A 13,470-nucleotide genomic window follows, 5' to 3' on the forward strand; every position below is an offset into this window, starting at 1 on the left:
AGGACCTCAACCTCGACACCGCCAGAAAGATGGTCGATCGAGCCGTAAAGGTGGAGGACTATCACAAGACCTGGGTAGGCCACAGCGAAGCTGGGCACCCAGAGAGGAGGAGCCGCCGGGACAATGTAGACGAAGGACGCCGTGACATGAATAGGTCACGGCCTGAAAGATTCAATAAGAAACAGAATTCGGCGGGCGCCGGGGGGAGTTCGGGACCATACACCCAGAAGCGGTACAGCGGTCTCACCCTCCTGGTCAAATCACCGGCCAAGGGCTTTGCCCTAATCAAGAATGAGGGGCAGAAGTGGGCCAGGCCCCCCAAGGCGAGGGGGGACGGTGACACCAACCAGTTTTGTGACTACCACGGCCAAACCGGCCATAAGACCGACAACTGTCGGCATTTGAGGAACGCCATCGAGGAGCTAATCCGAAAAGGGGCCCTCAGTAAGTATGTAGCTGGAGGCCCGGAAACAAGCTCCGACGGGGCGGACAGAAAATCAGTATTCCAGAGGATGGGAGTGATCCAGGTTGTAACCGGAGGAAACGAGAACGGTGGGTCAGCTAATGGGCACAAACGGCACTTGAATGAGCTATACCAAGCCATCAACTTTGTGCCCAAAACAGCGATCCCCGCTTCCACCGTCCCCGATATAACCATCGGAAAGAAGGACTACGAAGGAGTCATCGCTCCGCACAGCGACCCGCTCGTAGTCCACTTAGACATAGCCAACCACTTGGTCAAAAGGTGCCTGATTGACACGGGCGCCTACACAAACATCATGTTCGAGTGCTTTCTCAATCTCGGTCTGAATATTGAAGACCCGAGCCCTGCACCAACCCGCTATACTGACTTCTCCGGGGCCGGCCTGGTACCCACAGGGTCAATCGATCGCCGATGATGTTTGGCCAAGCCGATGCGGCCAAGAATGTTTTATCCGAGTTCGTGGTCATTGATGGTTCGTCACCTACAATGTTCTCATAGGCCGAGTCACTCTGAGCGAGGCCGATGCAGTGATGTCCATCCGGGCCCTGACATTGATGTATGTCTTGGACCGGGGGGAAGCGCAAAAGCTCGTCTCAAAGGACGCAAGAGACGAAATTGTCAATGTCCAAGTATCTGCAAGAGGGTGCAACATGCAATCCCTCAAAGTGGCGAAAAAATCAGAGAAAGGGAAGAGCCCATCCTTACAACAGGAGGGTGATCCGATGAGCACCAACAACGTCGGCATGGTCGAAGGAGCCCAGACCGAGGAAGTGGAAATTGACCCAGGGCGCACCGTAACTGTCGGTGTCGGCCTGGAGCCAAAATTCAGAGCCGATCTCCTAGACCTGCTGAGGAAGAACAAAGACATCTTTGCGTACTCAGCCGCCGAGATGCCAGGCGTGAGCCGGGAGGTGATCGTTCACAAGCTGAACGTACTCTCCACCGCTCGCCCTGTCAAGCAGAAGATGAGGAACTCCTCGGCCGAAAAGGATGAGGCCATCAAGGCCGAGGTAGACAAACTATTAGAGGCGGGCTTTATCATGCCTTGTACTTACCCTGAGTGGCTAGCAAATGTTGTAATGGTAAAGAAGTCATCAGGGGGGTGGAGGATGTGTGTTGATTTTACAAATCTTAATAAAGCATGCCCTAAAGATTGTTATCCCTTGCCTCGAATAGATAGTTTAACTGACACAACGGCAGGCTACACTATGCTGAGCCTGCTAGACGCCTTCTCAGGGTACCATCAGGTATTCATGGCCGAGGAAGACATGCCTAAGTGCGCATTCATCACCATACACGGCACATACATGTATAAAATGATGTCGTTCGGTTTGAAAAACGCTGGCGCAACTTACACTAGGCTGGTGGACAAAGTGTTTCAAGATCAAAAAGGGCGAAACATCGAGGCTTACGTCGACGATGCTATTGTAAAACGCAAGTCTGACAGCGAGCACTTGGCCGATTTGAGCGAAACATTTTGTTCACTAAGGAAATATAAGATGAAGCTTAACCCGATGAAATGCAACTTCGGTGTCCGGGCCGGCAAGTTCCTCGTCGTACTTGTCAGCGCCAGGGGAATTGATGCCAATCCAGAGAAGATCAAAGCAATATTAGACCTGCCGGAGCCGAGGAATCGAAAAGAGGTTATGATGCTGACCGGGAGGATGGCGGCTCTCGCCCGCTTCATCTCTCGGTCGGCCGACAAGAGCACCCCATTCTTTAAATTGGTGAAGGGGAATAAAGACTTTTGCTGGGGGGAGGAACAGAGTGCGGCTTTCAAACAACTGAAAGCCCACCTACTAACTCTCCCGACCCTAACCAGGCCGACGCTGGGGGAGACGCTATACCTATATTTAGCAGTTACCTCGGCCACGGTCAGTGCCGTAATTGTCAGGGAAGAAAATAAGCAGCAACACCCAATCTACTTTATCAGCCATACACACTGCTGCCCGCCGAAAAAATTACCCACGATTGAAAAAGCGGCCTTCGCCGTCGTCGTTGCCGCAAGGAAGTTAAAACCCTACTTCGACGCACATCCCGTGACGGTCTTAACCGTCCGACCATTGGAGAAAGCCTTAGAAAAATTCAAAAATCCGGCCGACTTATCAAATGGGCGGTGGAGCTATCCGGCCGGCATTCAAGACAAACCGAGGCCTTCGATAAAGGGGCAAGCACTTGCAGCCTTCCTAGCCGAGTGCACTTATCAAGAAGAATCACATCCCGGTGTGTGGGAAGTATACACCGACGGGTCCTCCACGGCAAACAGCTCAGGAGCCGGCATCCTTATCACCAGCCCTAACGGGGACGAGTTTGAGTACGCCTTGAAGTTTACCTTCTCGGCCTTAAACAAATAATCCGAATATGAGGCGGTGATAATCGGAGTCGAGTTAGCTAGAGCTGCCGGGGCGGAGCATATTGTGTTGAAGACAGATTCACTCCTAGTGACCAATCAAATCAGAGGAGAGTATGAGGCTCGAGACGACGGGATGGTGAGATACCCGGAAAGGGTAAAAGCCGACACTCGCAAAAATTGAAATCTTTCCAAATACGAGTGCATTCCCAGTGTCCGAGAACAACCGAGCCGACGCTCTCTCAAAACTTGCCAGTTCAAGCATCAAGAATGTCAGTCGAACCGTGCTGGTGGATATCAGGAATGCTAAAAGCATCACTGAGACCGTCAGCATGGTGGGCGACATCGAAGCCGGGACGACGTGGATGACTCCGATAATGAAATACAAACTAACAAAAGAGTTACCGGAGGACCGCAGTCTCTCTCAGAAGATAAGAAGGATCGCCGCAAGGTACTTGGTGTTCGAAGGAGAACTATACAGAAGGTCCGTGATAAGACCACTTTTGAAATGTGTCGACCCAGTAGACGCGGAGCTCATACTTGACGAAATTCTCGAAGGCATCTGTGGACATCACATGGGGGCAAGAACGCTAGCCCACAAAGCTCTCCGATCCGGCTACTTCGGCCTACCATGCTTGAGGATTCCGAGCTAAGACCAAGAAGTGCAAGAATTGTCGGATGCATGCTCCGTAATACACGCACCTTCCCGAGACTTGCAACCAGTACTTAGCCCCCTACCATTTGCACAGTGGGGGATGGATTTATTAGGGCCATTTCCGATGGCCTCCGGAGGAAGGAAGTACCTAATCGTCGCCGTTGACTACTTCACCAAATGGGTCGAAGGCGTCGCGGTACACCGCCAAGACCACGGCGGCCGTAAGAAAGGTGATTTGGGAGAACGTCATAACTCGATTTGGGTTGCCCCAAGTCATGGTATTTGACCACGGCCGAGAGTTTTGGAGCGACATGGTAATGAACTGGTTGGAGGAGCTCGGTATCAAATTTGCATACTCCTCCGTCTGCCACCCTCGAGCAACGGGCGGGCGGAAGCGACTAATAAAACAATCCTAAACGGGTTGAAAAAGAAGGTTGAAGATCTAAAGGGAAGGTGGGCTGATGAACTACCCGGCGTTCTGTGGTCCCTTAGAACCACGGAGAAAGAAGCAACGGGTGCATCCATTCCACCTTGTCTATGGATGCGAGGCCGTCACCCAATTGAAGCGGCGGTGCCGACATTCGAACGCAAACTTTTGACCCGATCGAAAATGAGGAAGGCCTGAGAGCCTCCCTAGACCTGGTCGAAGAAAGTCGAGACACGGCACGGCTAAACTTAGCAGTATATCAAAACCGGATGAGAAGAGCATACAACCATAGGGTCCACAAAAGGGACTTAAGAGTAGGATATCTAGTCCTAAGAAAGTCGGCCGCAACCAACAAAGGAAACATCCATGGTAAAATGACGGCCAACTGGGAAGGACCCTACAAGGTGGTTGAAGAAATGAGGCCGGGGACATACCGGCTGACAGACATGGAGGGTGTTCCTCTAATGAGCCATTGGAACACAGACAACCTAAGGAAATACTTCGTATAGCGGCGGAGGTGTCCGAGACCATTGTGGGCACCCCAACGCTTGATTATACCTTATGAAGAGTGATCCAAGTTTTCCATTGAAATGCTTGTCCCCTCCGTAGTCGTACCAAGGTAGACGCCGCGGCCAACGCCGGGCAGTCACGAGTAGACGCCACGGCCAAAGTCAAGGGCGATCACTACAATGGCGATTGATACTCGCGAAAGCGACCAACATGCTTAGGAACGTATAAGTACAGTTGAGAAACGCAAATCTGACCGCCTCGGCCAATCCGAGAGTGGCAGAGGAAGCGATCAATATGTCTACAGATACGAACGCTGTCGAGCCGTAACCCCGATTGCCTCGGCCAAAGCCGGGAGTGACGGGGACACAACGACCGATACGCTAACATGTTCACAACGGCGGTTGGGAAGCGCAAATCTAACCGCCTCGGCTAAGACCGGGAGTGGAGGAGGAAGCGACCGACATGCCAACATGTTTAAAAAATGTTTAAGTACAATTGAGATGTGCCTTCTAACTGCCTCGGCCAAGCCGAAAGTAAAAACGAAAAAGCACTCAATATGTTGAAACGTAAGAAGACAACTGAATGGAGGCAAAATAAACAAACTTTATTGAAAAAATGTTTACACGTGGGGCAAAACAAAGTCGACGGCCGTCCCCATAGGGATAGCCTAAACACAACCTACCAAAGTTTAACAAAAAAACAAAAGGTACAACAAAAGGTTACAGACATAAGACTTTAAGCGCCAAAAGGAATTCAGGTAGAAAAGGCTCAATAGTTGGCCCCCGAACAGCTGTAGCTGTCTGAAGGGCCGGGTGAATCTAGTGACGACCGCCCGTCTCCCTATGCTTGTTTCTGCTCGCCACCGGCAGCAGTAGCAGCATCACCATCAGTGGGCGGCCCAGAAGCCGACTTGGCAGCTTCGCCTGCCTTGGCCCTCTCAGCTTCCCCCTAGCCTCCTTCACCTTAGCATCCCGAGCCGCCTTGGCCTCAGCTTCCTGAGCGGCCTTCGCCGCCTTTGCCTTCTCCGCAGCCTTTGCCTCCGCAACAGCCGCCTTCTCATCAAGAAGCCGGTCAAAATCTTTCCACGGGAAGTTGCCTTCTGGAAGGAGCTCTTTGATTACATCCCTGGTAGCATCTTCGGCCTGGTCCCGGTACTGGGCACACATGTCAGGGATGATGACATTTTTCAGCGTCTCAATGTCCTTTTCCCTCTGAACAAGGATGGCCTTGGTGTTCTTATGCTCCTTCGCCTCAGCCGAATGCAGAGTCTTCCATCTCTCCTTCTGCCCAACCACGGCGTTATAGCCGCCCTCAAATTTGTCCCGCTCCTCCCGCAGCTTAGCGGCATCAGCCAATGCAGCCTCAACCTTGGCCCTCTCGGCTAGGACCGCCTTCTCAGCGTCCTCCCTAAGCTTTCGCTCAGCGAGGAAATCATTTTTGGCGGCCTGAAAGTCCTCCTTCGACCTCTCGGCCTCCTTCTTAGCGGCGGCAGGATCGAGACTAAGCCGTTCAAGCGCAGGGCCAGCTCGAGCCATGACCTCTTCTTGCTCGATAATATGGTTGGCGGCTAGTTCAGTCCACCTCCCCAGCCTCTTGGACAACCTTCTGCCATCCGCCACAAGTTGAGCAGGGGAAACCTTCTGGGATGAGGAGTCAACGGTGACGTTCTTACCGCCCGTCTGCACAGGCTGCTTCTCCAATTGCCGTTCAGTGAGAACGACAGCTGACGGAGGCTGATCTACCAAAAACCCTTACAAAGCATCCATGTCAACATTCATTGACATGCCAGAAAGCCTGTCATCAGGAATGCCCAATGAACCTGCTAAATCCGAGCCATGGGTTAGATCCGTACCAGTCTTAGCCTTCTTGGGCAGAGGGCTGGCTGGTCCCTTTCTTTTCCCGGCCTCGGTAACAGCAGCAGCGGCAGGCTCGGCCTCTTTTCTCTTATTTGAAGGAGGAGGACCCTCCACAACAGTGACCTCCTCTTCAACATTGACGACCACCCGCTCCTTTTGGACTACGGGGATTGAAGATTGAGCTGGAGTTGACGCCGTTGCCGCTGTAGACGTTGTCTTTGGTCTCCGGCGCGGCACGTTACCAGCAATCTGCACTTGAGCCGCCGCCACATCCAGTGCCTTCAACTGCTGCTCCATAAGTTCGTGAGGGGCCGGTCTGCGATCACGTGGCGCGGCCTTAGGATGCAGCTCAACAACTCTCCCGCTCTCGTCAAGTCCCAACCTCTTGAGGACGGAGACAGGCAGTTCCGGGCCAAATCGGTCTGCAAAAGAAACGAAGCAGGAGTTAAGCAAAAGAAATAAAACAAGGTTCAAATACAGAAACATGAAAAACAAAGATGGGCCTCATACCGACCCCACTCACCCTGGTTGAGGGCCGGTATGAGGCCGACGTGGCAAAGCGGCTCATCCTGAAGAACGATTTGCGTCGGGGGCATCCATCCCTTCGGCGTGCCATCCTTCTCAGCCTCAAACAGCCTAATTGCCCGCGTTTCGTCCTCATTAAGATAGACCTTCATGGCGTCCATCTTAAGCTTATTCCGGGAGACATATTTGTCATGCTCCCCTTGATTCTCACACCGTAAATTGACGCGGCTCTGAAAGAACCGGGGCAGCGGATAGTCCTCCAGAACCTCGACGTATACCCACCGCCCCTTACAGTCCTTGCAAGATGTCAACTTGGAAATGGTAACATAACCCGCCTCGGTCTGTATGCTATACCACCCCGTGCCACCTAGGGTAGTCTGCCGAAGATGGTTGAGCCGGCGGAATAGGTTCACCGTTGGGGCCTCCCCTTTAAAAAGACATAACCATACAAAGCCAATAATCGTCCTGATGGCCAACGGATGCAGTTGGGCCACGGCGACATTCATGGCTTTAATTATGACAGCAACGTATTCATTCAGAGGAAACCGGAGCCCATACTCCAGGTGTCTGATGTACACGCCGATACAACCCTCGGGAGGGCAACAGACGGCCTGACCCTCCTCAGGGACAATTATTTTATACCCCCTGCCGAAGGAGTAATGATCTTCAAAAAGGTCAGAACCGGAACAACTGCTCTATTTATAGAGCAAAGCCCATGAGGCAGACCAATCAGGACAAAGCCCATAAAACGTCCACCAATCAATGCAAAGCCACGTGTCAAACATGCAGCCACGGAATGTCAATCGACATACAGTTACCAAACTTCTTCGACACGCTCCTTGGTATCTGCTTGCTAAGGGCCAGCTGATCAACAAAGCAAAGACAGCACCGGCCGGGGGCAATCAAAAGCACGCGGCACTCTCAACCTTGGTCTCTCTACAATATTAATCTGGTATAAACTCCCTTATCTCTCTACCATATACTTTGCCAAGTAACACACAACTTAATCTCTTTAAGTTTACTGACTTGAGCGTCGGAGTGAGTACGCTCGGTACCAAGCCGAGCCCTCAGTTTGTTCATCTTAAACAGGAAAGAGCGAAAGGAAGAGACAAGCAAAGACATCATTCTACAAGCTTACGTGGTCACAAATCCTGCTCCGGAATTACACCCGGAACAAATGGAACTAGAGTAGTTCTGTTAGCCGAATATCGTCTCCTGAGAGACTGTGAAAACAGTGGGAGTGTTTGACTGGCTTTAGAACCAGAGTCTAAAAACTTGTTTAGACATGTACTTAGAAAGCCTCTATGTGATGAAAAGATTGCATAGAACAAAGGAAAATAGCAATGAAAATTAGAGTGATGCAACTGTTGCTAATCCTCTAACCAAAGTCGTTGGCATAAGGTAGACATGATGGTTATGTCATCTCAATGTGATTGAGGAGTATACCTTAATTGCTAATGTTGGAATATGTGTCCTCCGACAATAATGCGATCACGACTGTTGATCATGATGATCACATGTTTAAGTCTCATTAAAATGAATACAATTGGGAAGTAATATTGTTACTGTCAACTGGTCAACATATATCGGTAATGATTGGCTGACTAGAGTTTGACATTACTGTCGTGTGACGGTGGTGATCAGTTGACCCCCTAGGTCATACCTATAGGGCATCACTCTTAATTGATTATTCAATTAATCGTATAATGTTACGAGTTAATTAAATTACTTGAAAATTGACGGACGATTTTGGAAGTAAAATTTACGTATCATATTGAAATGTGATTAAATAAGGTACGGTCTGAGTAATTGAATTGTATCATTACTCGGATGAAATAATTGTTTAATGTAACAATTAAAATTGAATGAATTGTTATAAATGCAATCAGTTGTAATTTATAATTGGTAAAATATTTTGGTACAAGTAATTATGATATTACTAAGTCGATTTTGTATGTGACGTATTTTTATTAATACGTTGATTTTTAATAAGTTAAAAATTACATAACAAATATATGTGACATGTGACATGTAACATATAGACAATTGACAAAAATAATATGGACACCATATTATGTAAAGTGCCGAAAATAAGAGGAGGAATAGACTTAATATTGTGTTTATATTTTAATAAGAAAACATAATGATTAAAAAGTAGTCTAGCCATGCAAGCCTATGAACATTGTTAAGAGCAACAATTTCATGCATTGGCTCCCCTAATTACTCCCTCCTACCCGGTTTTACCAAGGGAAAGGCAAGGGTTTTTGCCTTAGATTTTTGCTTAACACTTCACTTCTAAGTGTAGAGTGTTCATTTTCAATTATTCACTCATCCAAAATATAGTTTTAGAGAGAATAAAAATCCTCCTCTTTATCTCTCTAAAAACCGAAATATATAAGAGTTTATAAATATTTTGGTTCCATTTTTCTACCTTGATTAATATTATAACTAGTATTTGTAATATTAATTATATTAAGAGGAGCCTTGGGTATAAAGCATAGGGAGAGATCTTACACTTAGATCTTTATTCTTCCATTGGAAAAGCTCAAGAACAAGAGAGATAGGTGATCTCTCTTGTGCCCTAATAGCCGAAATCTACAATGTAAGGACATGATTTCTCCTCTATTTATTTTATTGTTTGCATGCATAAGATCCGTTTTAATTTTATGACAAATTAGTTTAGACATATATGAGTATGTTAATATGTATATGAATCTACATTTCCTTCAATCGGTATCAAGAGCCTCGGTTGTTTGCATGCAAATTGGTTAAAAGTTTTTCCAAGTTATATGAATAACAAATAAAACTTGTAAAATTTGTGTTATTATGATATATCACGGAATTATTACATGCATGTTAATATTTCTGGTCCTAAAGTGTTTTAGGATATTTTGGTTAATTTTTCGGATTTTTATTGTTCATAATTTACAATAATGGCATTTAAATGTGATTTTATGAGTAAAAATGTCATTTTTGGTCTAAAAATAGCTATACTTCGAATTTTCACTTGGTTTTTGGATATGTTGTCACATATATTATTTTGAGATAACCTGTAAATTTTCATAATTTTTGGACTTGTTATGCTCGAAAAATGAATTTTTCATTATTAAATTCGGATTTAAGTGAAAAATAGGTTAATATGAGTTAAATTTTGAATCTGGTCATAGAAAATTAATATGTTGTCACATGCAATTTTACAAGATGTGTGTAAAATAATTGGCTATAAAGAAGTCTTTTTGCATGATTTATGAATTTTTGAAGAAAAATAGCATAAATAGTGACATTATTAGTGAAAATTAATAAAACATAATCTATGACTTAGGAAAAACGTCTAATGTTGCATTTTATTATATTTTTCAGATCTAAAATTAAAAAGTTAATGAAAATAATTTTTCCATGTTTTTATGATTATTTTATTAAAAATCGATAAACCGCAACATTGTTTTTCCGGAAAAATTTCGAAATTTTTAACCTAAAGTTTTTGAACATTATGAGTGTCATGGAATTTTTACAGAATGTTCATGAGTTTAAATTTCAAATTTCAAATTTATTTGGAATTTTTGGATTTATTTGAAGTTTAATAGCTTATTTTGTAATTTTTGGTCCATTTATGAACAATTTTGTAAATAAAGGTTAATTATGGTCAAATTATTAGTGAAGACTATATTTTGAGTCCTAAGAGGTTAGGGTAATTAACTTATGCATAAATATGAGTTTACGTATTTTTGTGATTGTAAAATGTTGAAATCACGCAAATCCGTAAAAACCGAGTAATATACGATATTGGCTAATTAAAGGCGATTTAGCATAATTTGAGCATGTTCATACATATTATAATGCTGCATTTTTCTTTATGATTGTCATAATTTTAATTTATGTAATTTTGAATTATGTAATTTTACTTAGTATGGCCTTAGATTTTTAATTGGTATTTCCCGAAATGTATGGGAATATCGATTCGGTTGTAATTTTATTGTGATCTCGTATCACCGTTTTGTAATTTAATAGATTTATTTTATTTTAGTTACAAATGTATAATAGGAAATTATGTAATTTATTATGTAATTTTATTCATTCCGGAGTTCCAAAAGGCGGATTACTTCAAGAATGGCGATACAAAAGGACGGTGTTACCTCGAGATGCGTGCCACAACCGAAGTTCAAGGGACCAATGGAGTTGGTTTCCGAATATGTAATAGATTAATAGTTTTTCTATTTTAGGAAAGGCCATACTAGGATTTATTTATCTTTATGCTTGCATTTTATTTTATGTCACATGCATCGCTAAATCGCCATAACTAAACATGCATCGTCTTTTTATCGAGTTTATCGACCATGTCAATTAGAATTATCGTAGTTCACCGCTTTGGTTCACTTAAAACGTGATAGATAATAAATTGACATGACCTCTCGCTAAAACAATTAATTGAGACATAGCCTTACCAAATAGTAGAAACCATGAAAAACCTATTTCGCGAGGGAGTGCACTCGGCCCTACCGGGGTACAAACCTTGTTACGTAGGGGAAGTGGGTGATGAGTGTTAATCCACCGAGTTCATGTTAATGAGGGTTTCATCGGCCATACCGTGCCCAAGTTGATGTGGATTTGGATAATGGACACATTTATTCGAAATTTGGATTGAGCTCAACGGAAGTATTCGCGACCGTAGTTGCATGTGTTCCGGGCTATAGATAATTATTAGAGTAATTTTATCGACCAAGAGTTCTAAAAGTAGAATCGATTAAAATGTTAATCCACCGAGTTATATTGATAAAGGTTTCATCGGCCATACCGTGCCTAAGTCGATATGAATTTGGGTCTTGGAATCATTTATCTAGTTGGGTAGAGGTCACTAGAAAAATGCATAAAACTTGTTTAAATCATACATTTTTACGAGTATAATTAAAACGACATTTGTTTTACTCCTTAAAATTTTGTTTTGTAGACCACTTCTTTTTCATAACAAATGGCAACATCAACACCAACTCCTAATGCTACACCACTCGCTACTTCATCTTGGCTCCGATCCTTTATGGATCGATGTAAACTTGAAAAGAATGGGTCAAATTTCTCCGAATGGGATGCCCAACTCAAATTAGCCGCCGAAGGTGACGACAAGCTTCGTTACCTTACCGAGGCCTCTCCACCCGAACCCTCCACTAGGTCCACCGCGGCCACTAGGGAAGCCTATGAGGCTTACCAAAAGGAGTCCGCCGCAATGAAAAATGTCTTAATATTTGGGATGGAGGCGGAACTCCAAAAGAGAGCCTTTAAAATGGGCAATGCTAATGAGATTTACTCCAAACTTGTGACCATGTTTTCACAAACTCCGCGGATCGTCCAATATGAGGCGGCCGCGGCATTCTTTGATCTCGACTTCAAAGTGGGCCAAAAGGTTAGCCCTCATGTGCTCAAACTCATGAAGCTTGTCGAGACCTTGAAGATTCAAAAGGTTGAAATCCCCAAAGAACTCATCGTAGATAGGATTCTACACTCCTTGTCTAAGGTTAAGGCATATGTGCAATTCCGGGTGAATTTCAACATGCAAGACAAGGATGTGTCTCTTGAGGAGTTGCACAAGTTACTTGTGCAAGCCGAGAGGGACATGGGGTTAAATGTGAACCCTCCCAAGGATGTGCTTAACATAAGCACAAAGAGTAAGGGGAAGTTCAAGAAGAATGGGAGAAAGGGCAAGAAGCTAGCTCCCACATTCACCAAAGCTAAGTCTTGTGAAGCTAGCACATCCAAAGTCAAGAAGGGTCCTCTTGACAAATGCCATTATTGTAATGGCATGGGACATTGGAAGAGGAATTGTTCCAAATACCTTGGTGATATCAAAGCTGGAAAGATCACTCCAGTAGGTAAATGACTAACCTTCTTTTATGTTTCTAAATTCAACTATGGTATTATGATGCAAAGTTGTGATAATGTATCTCCCTTTTTATTGTAAATAGGGCCTCCACCAAGCAAAGACAAGGGAAAAGAAAAACAAGCATGAGAAACCATGGAGAAGCTAAGGATAGCTTTTGTGGAGCTTTGTTTTTCATTGTCTTATTTTAAGTTATGTTTTGAATTTTTAGAACTTTAAGTTTCCATGTTCGACATGGAAAGGTATTTTGGATAATGGTTTGTATTTTGGATGATGGTGACTTGGTTTGCAACCCAAGTCACCCGTTTTATCATTTATCCTTTTAATGTTCTAAATTTCATCTTTAAAATGCTTGCGTTTTGAAACATAAGATCATTCACTTAAATGTGATCTAATAGACAATTATAATGACAGGTTTCATTATATGTCCACATGCTTAAGGCTTGTGTATGATCATTTATGAAGCGATTTTGAGTCTATGAACTCTCTTATAGGTATGTCAATCACCAAGTACACATATGAAATCAATTACTATTAGTTCTCCTTATACTTCAACATCATTGAATAGTGTCTCATATGCTATCTTTGAATATATAGTGTATTTATTCTAAAGATAGAGTGGGAGAAAAATGAGGACACATCACACAAGGCAAGATAAAAATGTGTACTTGTGTAAATGTAGATCTACGCAAAAGAAAATGATTTGAACAAAGGTATATCTATTTACATAGTATGCCGAATAGATGAGATCTGTGGTCTCAAGTTAGTTCTATATGACTAAAGAGACCAAGTGT

This window comes from Silene latifolia, chromosome 2 (assembly GCF_048544455.1).
Source record: "Silene latifolia isolate original U9 population chromosome 2, ASM4854445v1, whole genome shotgun sequence".
NCBI lineage: Eukaryota > Viridiplantae > Streptophyta > Magnoliopsida > Caryophyllales > Caryophyllaceae > Silene > Silene latifolia.